Source organism: Ambystoma mexicanum, chromosome 3q, assembly GCF_040938575.1.
Source record: "Ambystoma mexicanum isolate Mex_15411 chromosome 3q, UKY_AmexF1_1, whole genome shotgun sequence".
NCBI classification, from domain to species: Eukaryota; Metazoa; Chordata; class Amphibia; order Caudata; family Ambystomatidae; genus Ambystoma; species Ambystoma mexicanum.
This window is the reverse complement of record NC_090926.1, coordinates 643,763,569-643,775,851: the sequence shown is the minus strand read 5'-3', so window position 1 is coordinate 643,775,851 and position 12,283 is coordinate 643,763,569. Positions and strand designations below refer to the sequence as shown.

General features: G+C 43.6%; 1 protein-coding gene across 1 annotated transcript in view; it reads left to right on the top strand.

Moving 5' to 3' along the window:
* RAB40B (RAB40B, member RAS oncogene family) overlaps positions 1–12,283 on the top strand; it is a 992,795-nt gene that overhangs the window by 261,076 nt on the left and 719,436 nt on the right. The window lies entirely within an intron of this gene.

Here is a 12,283-nt window from a genome sequence, read left to right as displayed (position 1 = left end):
GACAGGCTCTGCTCTCCCGGACCAAGAAGTGAAGAAGTGGCTGAAGGAGCAAGCCTGCAGAGGGATTCAGGTGAGCGGGGTGGTGAGCTTGGGTTAGGGGAAAGGGGTGGACTGGCACTGCTAGCCCCTGAGGGTAGGGTGCCCCCTCCGGAGTAGGGGCTGTTTCAGCTTGTCGCAACACAAGACTTCTGTGCCCCCTTGCTGATCAAGCATTGGGAGTTGGTGCCACTGTGATGGCCACACAGGACCAGGGCAGAGTGGATGGAGGCTGCTGGACTAGCAGGAAAAGAGCACAATGCATTCAAAATCTGGCAAAGCTGGGACATTTGGGGAAGGGCGTGCGGGACTGGATGCTATTTTGAGAAATGTCCCAAAGTTCATACCCTGCAGACCGCAGGAGATATAAACGTGGCTTGGATCTCGACATGAACTCCTAATTTCACACTTCTTTAAGATAGAATTAATACAGATAACTCAGCAGCAGGATTTTAGCCAAGCAACTGTTCCAGAAGTCATTAAAACTTGCGTGGATGCTGAAATCCTTTGATGAAAGAAAACGTTAACCAAACCAATGAACCATAACATAGAACCTCGCTGGACTCCGTTTCCAAGGAGCCCTTGTCAGTCTGAACTGTAGCCACTGAGCATGTGACCTCCAATAACCAATCCTTGCTAAAATGGTCTGTTAAAAGCCTCCAGCCCTCTTTCTGCTTCCTCCTTCTTTGCTACTCAGAGCAAGATAAGTACCCTTTCATTCATCTATCTCTATGGTAGTGTGCGCATGTGTATGGACTGAGGTAAACTGTATATTGAGAGCGCTATCTCTATCGCACGTATATTTACATTATTCATTTATTGTGCTTGTGCATGCGGGTCCTTTCTGCAGACACTGAATACTCTGTGCATTTTGTTTGTGCTGCCCACCTCACGTCGACCAGCAGCTTCGCTGCGGGCAGACACCAACGGGGCTTTATTTCTTTGTGGAGACCGGATACGCAAGTGGTTTTTCTCCTTCCCCATTCTGGATAGCCTCAGCGAGGCACTGCGTCTCTTCCGGGACCGCGTTTAGCTGCCACAGGCTGCCGACTCCGTTTTGGGCAGACTGCCTGCTCTCCTGCAGTAGGGGGAGCAACAGGCCTGTTTGCACGGGTCCTTTCCTTCCGGTCGGGCACTCAGTGACGCAGTTCCTTTCTTCTCGCTCAGTGAGAGGAAGGAAGCGTTTCAGAGCGTCGGGTGAACGAAGCACACTCCAACTTGTACAAGGATCTTTTTCTCAAGTTCACAGGCACAATTCATTACAAAGCACAGCAATTAATGTTGTGCTGCATTAAGGACTCTGGGGCACAGTGCTGATGCGAAGAAAAATAAAAACGAACAGAGTAATTGAACGCAATAAAGAAATAAGAGGGAATAAATAAAGAACATTATTCTTTCAAGCCCCATTTGACCACTGTATCCTATCCAGACAGTATGGCGCAATGTGACCCAGAAGTAGACCAGGAATGGGCAGAGGAAGAGGAAGCCTGCCCAGGGCAGGACTTGGCCCTGGCGGCCTACTTCAAAAGAGTCCTTGGGTCCTCTATAGAGATCACTATTTAAGAAGTCAGTGGCAGATATGTTGGTGCCCATCCAGCTTCGCCTAGATGACATGGAGGTGCTCCTTAGGACCGTTCCCAGTACCTCAAAAGGAAGCACCCAGAAAAGGAAAATCGAACTGCCAGGGGGAGGATGTAATCCGGCTTGCAAGATGAAAGATACCTCAGTGAGTCCCCCCACTGAGCCAACCAAAGCCAGCAGCAACAGCTCTCTCCGATGCCTTATCAAGGCTTAAGAAAGCCTTTTTGAAGAGGAAATAGACCACCCCTGGCTTTGGACCCTCTAGCCCAGAGGAGGTACAACACAGCACTGACGAGGATCCTTTACCTCAGAGAACAGAGGATGAAGAGCACATGAATGAAAGCCCACAGATTATCCAATCCGGAGCCTCTAGGGGCCTCCATACTCATTGAGACGCAGCCGCTGAAGGAAAGTGAGGTTGACTGTGACCAAATATTTATCCCGGAGGACCTAGTTCACCCCAGATCTTCCGACTGGGCTATGTATATTATAGCTAGGCTACGAAAGCCATTAGACAAGGAAGTTTGAGCTAAGCTCAGAGTGGAATGCCCATGGCAAAAGATTGAGGGTAAAGTGGCACTTACTCCAGAACTAGACACCAGGATCGTTACCTTTCTAGGTAAAACCAGTAAAGACCCTAAGAAAGCAATCGATCGGGCATGGAGGTCCTGCCAGGATAAAGTCCTGGATGTCAGTGGGCCGTTAGCTAAGATTCTAGACCTGTCTGAAGAGGCCATGGAGACGGGCAGCGCTATAGACCCGCTGCACTGGTGGCTAACCCAAATGGAGGCCTGGGATGGCAGGGCAATATTCGGATCAGCGCCGGACTTTGCGATAGAATCAGATGCCAGCCAGAGGAGGGCCCCCGTCGCCACCGGAGGGAAATGGTTACCTGAGGAACTGGAACTGCATATCGTGGAGCTCCTGGCAGGTGCTTTTGCAGTTTTTTCTTTTGCCAGAGGCAGAGACAGCTGCTGTATACTGCTCACAATGACAATGTATCAGCATTTGGATACATCAATCATCTGCATGGCGCCAGATTGAGTCCTCTGGCGGAATTAGGCAAGGATGTTTGGTACTTCTGCCTTCAACACCAAATTTTGGTGACAGAAGAGTACCTGCAGGGACTAGTGAACAAAGTGATGGGCTGGCATTCCAGGAACCTGTCGGGCTTCAGCAAATGGAAGCTGTGCAGGGAGGTCTTCCTTCACTTACAATGCAGGTGGATCCCCTAATCAAAGACCTGTTTGCCTCCCAGCTGAACACCCAGTTGTCAGTATTTTTCAGCTGCAGTGCGGCGGATGTATTCCTGCACTGGTGGGGTGAGGAGGTATGCTATGCATTTCCCCGCTTCGCAAGGACCCTGGCGAAGGCGTGTCGGAAACAAGCTTACTTAGTCCTCGTAGCCCCAGTTTGGACCTCTCAGCCCTGGTATCGAGCTTTTCTGTAACTTTCATTGGATTCTCCAATCCTACTACCCCAGACTCAAGATCTCTTGTCTGGTCTGAGTGGGGAGCAGCATCCCCTCCTCCAGAGCGAATGGTTGGCCCTAGCAGCCTGGAGATTTCCAGTGGAGATGGGAGAGTCCCAGGAATTTCGTGCAAGGCTGTCAGCCTCATTGAGGAGAAGCTGGGCTCCTGCTGCCTCCACGAGTTAAGGCAAGTCATGGGGAGCCTAGGCACGCTGGATCGGGGTCTCCATCTGGTTTCTGCACCTACAGCAGATGTTTTAAACTTCGTTGCTGGGATATCTGAGTGGGGCTCAGCCTACAGGACAGTGAACGCTTACCGCTCGCCGATCTCGGCTGGGCACAACCTGGTGGATGGCTCTCCAATTGGGGAGCACCAGCTGGTGTGTAGGATGCTGAAAGGCATCCGGTGGTGACTCCACTCCCGGCCTGCTATGACAGGCTGTGGGATGTTAACACAATCCTGAATCTATTTCTTTAATTGTCGCCCCATTCAGAATTGTCCTGCACTGTCCTTTCTGGAAAGCTTACAATGTTACTATGCCTAGTATCTTGCAGGAGCGTATCGGACATGAGGGCACTAGACCTAGCGGCCCGCGTGTACTCTCCAGACAGGGTTGTGTTCCATTTTTCCAGACGGACAAAGACGAACAGTAGAGTAATCACATACCGGGTTTCAGGGAGAAGCCAAAGCTATGTGTGGTAAGGTGTCTGCAGGCGTATACGGAAATGATGGCCCACCTCCGGGCTGACAGGATGGGATGGTTGCTCATTACCCTGTGCAAGCCACATAAGGCAGTCTCTGCCTCTATGCTAGCACGTTGGGTGCACTGGACACTGGCGCAGGCTGAAATAGATACTGCCCAGATCGGGGCTCAATCTGTTAGGGGAGATATTGCCTCCAAAGCCTTCCAAGTGGGGGTTAGACTGGAGGACATCAAGAGGATGGGCGACTGGGCAGGGGAATCAGTCTTTAAAGTATTTTACCTGAAACCGGTGGAGCAACCGGCAACATGAATGGTGAGTATGCTCTAAACAAGCATAATGCTCGCCTCTGGCTTTGACATAGAAGATTTTCCAGAGTAACTCTTGATTTTATTAAAGACATGGAAGCAAGCATTATCCCACCCGGTTGATAAATTCAGGTTGTATGTCCGCTGTGCCTACTGGGGTGTGTATCAGACCATGTGATATTGGGTCTTGGGCGCGCTCCGAGCAAGTGGTCCTCAAGTGGTCCCGTTTGCTGTGCTGTTATGGACTCTACTTCCCTGCTTTGAGACAACGCTTGCCGTGAACATTGAATTTGGTAAAACTTTATTTGGGCTACTGAAAAGGAACTTAATTGATTTTGAAAAGAATTACTAAGAACTGTGAACAATTATAGGTCACTAATTTGCCCTTTTTGTTACTTTTTTAATAGGCCACTTCCCCTTTTTCATACGTGCATAAAAAGACTTGTGCGCGCGCTCCTGCGCGCGCTCCGAGCAAGTGGTCCTGTTTGCTGTTCGCTGCTCGCTAAGTCTTTGCTACGCTTTTCAGAAAAATTGGATTTGAATTGCCAGTTGATTCAAGTGGGTCACTATTCAAGCCTAACAGCCTACGGATAACTGTATAGGAGAAAACTGAGAAATGTGCGAGTGAGTTTGGTGAATGACCAGAATGAATGTTGGGCAGATATCGGCCCAGTTTGCGAGATTGATAGTAAAATTGTGGAAATCAGAAGGAGGAGTTACACATTTAGGCATTACCATTGACTGATACGATTGAGAGGTATCTAACGGGCATTTCTTGCCTTGTATGGCTTAAGAAAGCACCATAGTGAAAGGACAATTGATTTTTCATTAGAGCCATTTTTTTCATTAAAGACAAAATAACAATTAGAAAGAACACACAAATAAAGACTGAGTACTCATGCCCGTTAGAACGAGGTGTATGAGTCTGTCAGCTGCACAACCCCTTCCAGGTTCCTCTGACACTGACGAGGACCTCATGGAGTGCGCTCAACTGTGTTCAGCTGGGATAATACCTGTAATAGAGGACTCTGTTTTAGAGTCATCCCAATCGCTATTTTGTGAAGATAGGTTAACACCTATAAAAGGTTTTGTAACTGTGATGGCCGAGATAGAGGAAGGAAGGTTGTCTTTGCCTTCTGAGTCATTTATGGACCCCCTCCCCAAATTCGAGCCAGGTTAAATAACCATGCTTAGTTTAACGCAGCACTTTCACGCCTCTACTCAGTGTTCCAATTACTCTGACTTAAGGATGCCTAGCACAGTTATAACAGCCAAGTCAAATGGCGATTCTGTACTTGATAAAGTTGAGGAAATGCTAATTTTGATGGCATTGAAAAAACAAACCCGTACACTGAATGAAATCATGACTGTTAACAGTTATGCCCGAGGTGTGCATTAAAGAAATGTAAAAAATGCTCCCAGTAGCACCAGTGGACAGCACATCAGTAGATATGTGTCCTGACTATAAGAATGTAACAGAAAAACCAGAAAAATATAATATTGAAAATGATTTAAAAATACCTGAAATTATTGATCTGGGAGAATCACAAAAAATGGGGTCATTGTAAATGAATCAAATCTATCGGAGACTATCGATGTGGACGACATTGAGCGCAGTCTACACGATGTACCGATTCCTACTGCTGCAAACGATTCAGCTACTCAGTTTAGCATAAAAATATTCAACAAAAAAAAGGAAGAAAAACAAATGCAAATTAGCTCAGGAGCAGAGGGAACTGAACCTATCTTCTAGAAAGTTTCTAAGAGATAGTAATTTGCGCAAACACATGAAAGAAGTCTTGAAGGGGGACGAAGCTATAGTTGTCACAGACTCTCCTGAAAGAGAGCTGGACTCAAAAGATGTATTAGCAGGTACTTCAAGCTCTAATAATGGAGAACACGTGGGGATACAAGGGTTTACTGAGGGGGAAATGAACCTGTCTGATGCGCTTAAGAATAAAATAGTTACGGACAGAATAGATCTGAATCTCAAATCGATAGAAATGGGAATGAGGGATATATTTGAGATCTTTAAGAACCCTGCAGCTCCCTCGCGTACGGATTTCCCGACATCTGTTGGTCCTGGTACCTTAGTTACTCCCTTCAACTTTGGGAATACAAATTATGCTTAGGTGACTAGAGGGAAGTCCAATAAGAAAGAGCAGTGTCTTATGGAGAAGAACTCATTGAATCTTACAATAGTAAATGATGGAAAAATCGAGATTAGGACAGAAAATGAGAGAACTGTGAATGATCATGTATTAAAATCTGCGAATAAGAATGTTTTTCCAGCCGAAGACATAGACAAAGGCTGTAAGGAAGAGAAAAAAACAGGACCTGGTCAGAAGGTGGAAAACCAAGTCTTGTCTGAGGACTTTATTTGCAACGTGATAAAGGACATTTTAAACCAGAAAGTTGTTGAAAATAGGTTGGCAACCAATGTACCTATAAATCAAAATGAGGCCACAAACTTAGCACCTGACTCAATACTCCCAGAGAGTGAACGTAATGAGCAAGTATGAGGTGGAGTGAGAACAATTAACATTGACGAGAATGAGATGAGAGGGTTGGAATCACAACCATCCTTTAGAGATGAATATTATAATGCTGATCTGATCAAGGGGAAATTGTTGAACAAAGATTTTAGGGATAAACAGAATGAGACTCTACTCCGTCCCGTGTTTTCAAATGATCCGGGACTGGTGTTGTATTACGTTTTTAATACTGGCGGTCCAATCGCTCTGAATAGACCTTACATACTAAGTCTATTTGGTGACATTCACGAGCTAACTTTGATAATTTCAGCTGACATTAAATTAGTCGACTTCATACATCCTCGTAGATACGGCTATGTACGACTGGTGATTCTTTCACCACTTGTGCGATCACTGATTCTTAGAGGCAGGTTCACTACAGAAGAAATAGAAGCACCGCAATACACTGAAACACCAATGTATAATGGACGCAAATCTCTCAGAATTGAAGTTAAACCACAGTTGCATGACGATGGAAATATCCTAAAAGAGATGCACGAATGGCATTCTCTTGCATCGTCATTAAGAGATTCCATATCACAACTTAGGAGCTTGGGCAAATCTCTTTAGCGATATTAAATCCTTTAAATTAGTGTCATGGAACTCTAGAGGCCATACGCACTTAGTCTCGAATAGTAATGTTTGTAACAATCTAGAAAACTTTGACTTTCTTCTAATACAGGAATCCTGGGCATGTGGCCAACTGATATGGGATGTGTATGTTGTGTTATGTATTTCTGCCACTAGTGCTTCTCGAGGTCGACCAAAGGGAGGAATTGCCTTAGCATTCCGAAATAATAATGCTAACTGAAAAACATCTGAATACATCTGCATTAATAGCAACTTTTCACATTACAACAAGAAATGGGACTGTAGCTCTAATGATTGTAAATATCTATTGGAATAGTGCAGATCAAGAGGATAAAATGTTAAACAAATTGATCAATGACCACAATCTGTTGATTGAGGAGTGGCTGGATCTAACTCCTGGCGCCCTAATTATCCTGACAGGGGACTTTAACGTGGATTGCAATAAAACGTGTGAAACTGAATGGGCAATAACTTAATTTGGCGACCTGGGAAAAAAAACTGGCGATAAGAAATACAGAGGGGCTCTGTGGTTGGTATTTGCAAGAACATGGGGCATGGTAAAGCAGTTTAACGACAAACTTACATGGGCGGCAAGAGGTGATTTGTCCATTATAGACTTCATGTTTGTTAGCGAACATATCAATAAAATGGCGGAAAATCGGTTAGTACAACTTAACCCCCACAGTGACCACGCCATGCTGTCAATTGACCTAAAACTTGAAAAATTGTCTACTGATAGTAATGAGTACTGTGCGGACACTACTGTGAATGTAATAGGAAACAGAGTAAAATGGAATGTGACAAAGACTTCCAAATTGAATAATCTAATGATGCACGACTTCACTCAAAGAACGTCCAAAATTGAAACGTACTCGGTCAATTCATTTGGGGTGTTGTTGGAGAGTATGATATCCAAGTTTTACGAACCACCAACAAATGTATCTTTAAAAAGTAAAAGCTATAGACATGTTTTTGATCTAGATATCCAACAACGTAGATCGCAGTTATACAAAGAATTAAGAGGCATGAAGAAACTAAACCTGACCCCATTAAACCTGACCCCATTAAGAGCAAAGGAATACATTAGAGTGTGTCGGCAGCGGTATAAGAAAAGCCACTCCATCACAGAAAGAGGGTGAAGCCATGTTAGCCGCCATGAAGGATTCCAACTCAAGGAATTACTGGGATTTCATTAATAGCACAAGAGTATGCCTCAATCTTGGAAAATGTCGTATGTGATTTTGATTTTTAAAAAAGGTAATCGGCTCAGCCCCACGAACTATAGACCGATTTCACTGATGAATGTGGAGGCAAAGATTTTTGCCTCCTTGGTCTTGGAACAACTAATACATTTGATGGATGAACAAGCAATACTGGACATTAGACAATTCGGGTTTAGAAAAGGGATGGGGACAGATGTTGGGGGCCTACTTGTCTCTACTTTACAATTGAAAGCCAAAAGATCAGGGCAACTTCCATTGTATGCAGCATCCATGGATCTCGCTGCGGCGTTTGATATGGTCGATAGACCTCTACTCTGGCAGAGGCTGCTAGCATTGAAAATAGACATAGGATTATTGGACATATTGATCTATCTATATTCAAATACTGTGATGAAAGTGAGATTAGATAAGAATGGTCTAATGTCCAAAGAAATAAAGTCAAAGAATGGTCTCAAACAGGGCTGCGCCTTGGCGGCCCTATTATTTAATTTATACGTATCCAGTGCAGGCGTGGTACTTGATGCTAGTGGGTTAGTGGCACCCAAGTTGGGAGAAATATCAGTAAAATGGGTGGCATACGATGATGATTTTTTGCTTTTTGATAAAACCAAAATTGGCTTACAAAGACCAATTGACACATTTATGAAATTCATAAAAGAATTGAAATTGAAAATAAATCCCCAAAAAACAATTATCAACTTGGGACATGTAAATAAGAAAGCAACAAAGCCAACTTGGTTTGTTGAAGGTGCAAGGATTCAGCTGCATAAGGTGTTTAGGTATTTGGGATACTCATTTTCTAGCTCTATGACTCAGATCTTTATTAAAAACAACTTAAAAACAAAGGCAAATGAAGCCGCGAGACAGATGAGGGTAATTGAAAGAAGATTTGGGAAATTTACTATGTCTACATGTAGAGACTTTTACACTATGAAGGTCATGCCTAGACTTGCATATGGGTTTGAATTTCTACCAGATAATCTGACACCATATTTAAAAACAATACAAGCTATAATCTGGAAAAAACGTTGTGTTTTTTCTCTCCAAATGTGTACCCATAGAAATAATTTTCTACGAGTTGGGACTAGGATCACTGAAAAGCCTGATTGAATGCAGGAAGATAGTACTATATAGGAAATGATCTCTAGGTGAAAGCAATTAAATGTATAGCGTATTCAGTGACAACGAGTCGGAAGAAGTTATGTGCAACCTCAAAACTGAAGTTTAAACTATACTGTCAAATGTTGGTGTCACAACGCAATGTCTTATTGATAAACCATTGAAGGTAAAAGTGTTAAAGCATTTGATTGGGTTGAAAATAACACCACCATATTGAACTCTAAGTTATATTATCAAATTGTGTCAGCATGGGAATGGTTTGTGTCAGCATGGAAATGGTATCCAGAGCCAGAGAAATATATGGTCAAATATCCATCTCGCTCTCTAAGGAACAGTGTGATGCACTTTAGGTGCAATGTTTTAAACACAAATTAAATTAGTTTTATGCGTAAATTAATACCTGAGCAAAAGAAAGTGTGCAGATTTTGCTTAGTCAGTGGCAGAACGGAAACTTTGATGCACTTGTTATTGATTTGCCCCAAATTGTGTAAGGAGAGGATTGAGTACTTTTCAAAATTTGTACAAGACATCTCAAATGTCCGAAGGGTTGTAATCTTGTACGACATGTTACATGGTCCGTCAACATTCTTAAAAATTGGGGTGACTGAATTCTTAAAGGTTGTGTGTAAAGTGACCTAGAAGGTATACAATGAAGTGGGGGCACCTTCCTAGGAAAGCTGTTTGCTGAGATTAAGGTTAAGTGGTTACTTTTACTGTTTGACTACAAATCACGAATTTGCTTGCTCAGATTGTACACTTATAATGAATTACTGAGGAAAGCATGTTAAAGTATAAGTTGATACCTATGAATTCTTTTACTGATTATCCTGGAAGCAATTTTAAGATAATATGTGAATATTTTAGATTTAAAATTGAAATGTTTTGTTTTATAAAGATGTTTTATGACGATGTTTCAATGTAATTTCAGGTCTTTTTGTAAAAGGTTTAAATAAACCAATAAAAAATGTTTTAGAAAGTGGAATGTTCTTATTGTGATGCCTGAATTTTCCCATCCCCGGTTGCTCTCCTGATGCTCTGATGTGGAAGTTGTCTTGTCTCGCTGATGCTATGGTTTTCATCAGATAAGCCCATGTGAAGAATCCAGCTGATCCCTCACTAAAACCCTGCCTAAAGTCTCCTCCGAGGCGACCAAGGGGAAGGCAGACACTTCCTGAGCCTAACCCTGGGGGTGCTGTACTGTGGTAGAATCACCTGGGAGGAGACAGGGCCCAGGATGGTGAGGAGATTCCGTGGGATGAGACCCAGTAGAGGTGATGGCTTATTATCATTTAAATGTCCTTGACTCTCATGTTAGATCTCGAGTTGTGGACCTTACTGCTGTAAAATCGGAGTCTACTTTACCAAAAGAAAGTTCCTTTTTGGTATCCCAAACTAAACGCCTTCCTCAAACCCAAGGGTAGACTATAAAGGAATGTGGAAATGTTGTCTTCAATAAACTAGCTTTCTCTGTAAAGACTAATCTTCATAGCCTCCCTCTTAATAATTTTAAGGGAATTAAACCTCCCCTTAAAAATAATTTAAATATGCCAAAACCTAACTTTGTGGAAAAAAACGACATGTCCCAGAATCCTAGAGGGATTGAGACGATGAAGAGAGCTGAGGAGGTATGCAGGCAATTAAGCCTAGTAGCTATTGCAGTAGTCAGGCAATTGATGCTAATAGCCCATACCTGAAAATTATCACTGAAAGTGGGAGGCATAAAAAGGCCCCCTGAGGGAAAGGAGAAGGGAGTGGAAGGAGATGGAACGTTGGCTGGAGTGCAAGCTGTGGCAGTGGAAGCAGATGGAAGACACAAGGCTGGCAAACTAAGCAGAAGAGGGAGAACAAGAGGGACAACGGAAGGAGTCCGCAGATTTCACCTGCATGTCCTGCGAGAGTCCTGGCCTCCCAAACTCTGAAGTGCAGAGGCTGCTCAGTGGAAGACGTGCTGGAGAAACAGTTTTTCCCACGTGAGCCTGATTGCTGTGGTTGCTGAGCTATTGGCGTGTCGAACACTGAGGCAATAAGTAATTATCAAGTCGAAGGTCTCAGGAGTGAGGAAACTCCCAAGATGTGTGGCCGGACCGGAGTGCCCTGTTCAGGTGAAGAGTGTGGGTTCCCAGCGAGCCAGAAGCAGTAGAAGTTGTAGTAGAAGTCGGGAAAGCAGTGCGACCCACAGCGAAAACTATTCACAAGCGGGTGATTGAAGCACAGCGTTCTAAAGCATTGCTGGATTTTCAGCGAGTAGAAGTATACCGCTGTATTAAAGCTTGCGCAAAAGGCTTCTTGCATGTGTGGAAGCTAATGCTGTTACAGCCCATTATTCCTTTAACGAAAGGCTTATTAATGTTCAAGAAGTGTTTGTGTGTCCCTAGTTAAGAAAAGAGAATGCTGTGAAGACCATTGCAGAGCACTTAGTAACTGTACCTTTGAAATTGTCACCATCTTTATAGTGGCAAAACTACATTAACGAATGGTTGCATGTGCCTTGTTGTGATTCCCCAAGGAGGCCTGAACTCTATCCTTGGCTTCTATGGGAATACAATTTCACAACCACCTTGAAAATTTGAAAATTGCATTAAACAGTGGTTGTGTGTGCCTAAACACTGGTTTCGCCTGAAAGACTTAACCTTATACTTTGTATATAAGTAACATACCTTTTATTCAAGAGTATAAAAGACTGAAGAATTGAACAAACATTGCCTAAAGCCAAGAGGT